The sequence below is a fragment of the Limulus polyphemus genome, unplaced genomic scaffold (assembly GCF_000517525.1).
Source record: "Limulus polyphemus unplaced genomic scaffold, Limulus_polyphemus-2.1.2 Scaffold2008, whole genome shotgun sequence".
NCBI lineage: Eukaryota > Metazoa > Arthropoda > Merostomata > Xiphosura > Limulidae > Limulus > Limulus polyphemus.
The window spans coordinates 140,555-143,277 of NW_013667618.1; the positions used below are offsets into that span (position 1 = coordinate 140,555).

The window sequence follows — 2,723 nt, forward strand, 5'->3', positions numbered from 1 at the left end:
GTCCTTTATTGACAGAAAGTCTGGTAATTATTTAGATACTCTCGTCCTTTATTGACAGAAAGTCTGGTAATTATTTTGATATGTAAACCATATATTTGGTATTCAATTTTTGGTATGGACCATGCATTTGCTATTCAAATGGTGGTGTAAACCATGTATTTGCTATTCAAATGGTGGTGTAGATCCGGTATTTGATAATCATCTGTGTGCTTTGCCAGATTTCTTACCCAAGAGTCACAATTCTCAAAGGTTAAAAGGTTTTGTAACAGTAAGTTAACAGTAATGTGAGTTTGAATGAGGATGCTGCATTAAATAGTGTCTGATGAAAAATATTTATAAAATATTAAAAACAATTTTAAATTATCTTTTTACTTGTGTTATAATGTCCATAAGCCATTTTTGACTTCTTAGTTTGAGAAAATTAGTGTATTACACTTGTTTATAAAAGTAAGCAATAGAATTTATAATTAGTAAGATTGTACACTTAGCACTAGCATCTGAGCCACTTTGAATGGTGCCTGTGTTTGAACTGTTTTTACCTATGACAGTGAAACAACTTTCTTCTTGAGCTTACTCAATCCTAAACTGATGTTAGAATTTAATTAGGTTAATTCAGCATATGAATTGTTTCTGACCTTAAAACTTAAAAAAATAAAAAAAATTGTATTCTTAAGCATACTTATTCTTAAACTCAGTGAGGTTAGTTCAGATATAAATTGTTTCTTACCTAATAACTTACAAAAAATTTCTTTTTTTTTATTATCTTAATTGCCTTTTCTTGTGACTTGTAAACAAAGTTAATAGGGTATTGATAGGTAGTTCATAGTTAATCTGAACAATGCTTCACTGGGAAGCTGTTGCAACAGTGTACACACTCAAACATAGAGTGTGTTTGTTTTTTTTATTTGATATATTACAAAACAAAAAGTAATAAGGAGAATTGAAACCTGAATCAGGCCTAGTGGCATCTTCCTTGGTTTAAGTCCGTTTGAGTGTACAAATTCATTTGTGAATATGAACGTGAATTGTAAATATTTTAGATACTGTTATCATTCTTTGTACAGGATATACTTGTATGTATGGATCTATTTCTGTAGCTTTGTGCAAGCGAGGAAAATATCAAGATATTTTTTACTCTATTTTTTTTAAACCATTTCTTTGAGAATATGTTCTTGATGGTAGATTTCAAGATAATTTGTTTTATGAATGTATTTAGTTATTATATTTTTTGCCAGATGCTGGACAGAATTAGAGATCAAATGTAATGTTACCAAATATTTATGGTCTGAATGGCCAAGAGTATACTAATGAAGTAAACAAGAAATGTAGAAGTTTTTTAAACATTTTTGAAAAAGTAAAGAATTTAGAGATTTTACTGTGTTGCATTTTTTGAAAATGGTTATGGAAAATGGTTTATACTTTTTTGAATGAGATAAGACAAGTAGTAATTAAGGTTTTATTTCCACTAAAAAGTGATGAGATATGGAGTTAAGTCATCTTTTCTCTCTTTCAATTTTGAAAGATTAGATCTTAGATTATTTTGACAGACTAAATTTTCTATTACTCAAGAATAGTGTAAAAGGTAAAGATCTTTATTTTTAAATAATAGATAAAAGTAACAAGATAAATTTATATCTATGAGAAATGTTGTTAATGTCTGGATAATAGCACTTTATTGGTAAGAATCATGTAATGATTCAGAGCTGTTTATGTTAGGATAGTGGCTTTGTGTTGATAAGAACTATACAATGATTGAGTTAGATAACTGTCGAAGTTAGGTTTGTGTTAGTTTTTTTATAAGAACCTTGTAATGATTAGATAGATAATTATCAGTGTTAGGTTTGTGATTGTTTGATAAGAACTGTGTAATGATTGAGATAAGTAATTGTTAATGTTAGGTTTGATAAGAACCATGTAATGACTGAGATAGACAACTGTTGATGTTAGGATTGTGGTTGTTTGATAATAACCATGTAATGATTGAGATAAGTAATTGTTAACGTTAGGTTTGATAAGAACCATGTAATGACTGAGATAGACAACTGTTGATGTTAGGATTGTAAGTGTTTTATAAGAAACCACATAATGATTGAGATAGGTAATTGGTTATGTTAGGATAATGGCTGGTTGTAGTGAAAAGCTACGTAATGATTGAGATAGGTAATTGTTGATGTTAGGATAATGGCTGGTTATAGTGAAAGGCTACATAATGATTGAGATTGGTAATTGTTGATGTTAGGATAATGGCTGGTTGTCAAAGCCTACGTAATGATTGAGATAGGTAATTGTTGATGTTAGGATAGCGGCTGGTTGTTGTGAATGGTTATACAGTGATTGAGGTAGGAGGATTTTAATGTTGGTGTGGTATATAGCAATTGTATGTTGATAGGGACCAGTGGCAATTGAGGCAGGAAATTACTGATGGCTTAGTATCATTAAAACATTTCTTAATATATTGAGTCACCTATAATAAACCCATAACCAAATAACATTTTGTTGAAATATATGTTCTGTGTCAAGAAAGAATAGCATTGAGTTGATAAAACTAATTGGTTTCTTTGAAAATTACTTGAAGTTACTCATTAATTGTTTTGTTTGCTTTCCTATCTTTTATGGACATCAGCAAAACAGTAGCTATTAATATTTGGTGTTTGTGTACATTATTAAACACGTTTAGTGTAAATAACTGATGCAGTTTTATTTGTATGCAGATAACAAGTTTC

The 2,723-nt window shown here is 29.4% G+C and overlaps 1 long non-coding RNA gene across 1 annotated transcript; it reads left to right on the top strand.

The window, feature by feature from the left end:
* Positions 1–87: 87 nt before the first annotated feature.
* Positions 88–2,478, top strand: LOC111087321. Its single transcript, XR_002612028.1, has 2 exons — positions 88–1,989; positions 2,099–2,478. It is a non-coding gene; the product is annotated as an uncharacterized LOC111087321 (long non-coding RNA).
* The last annotated feature ends 245 nt before the right edge of the window (positions 2,479–2,723 follow it).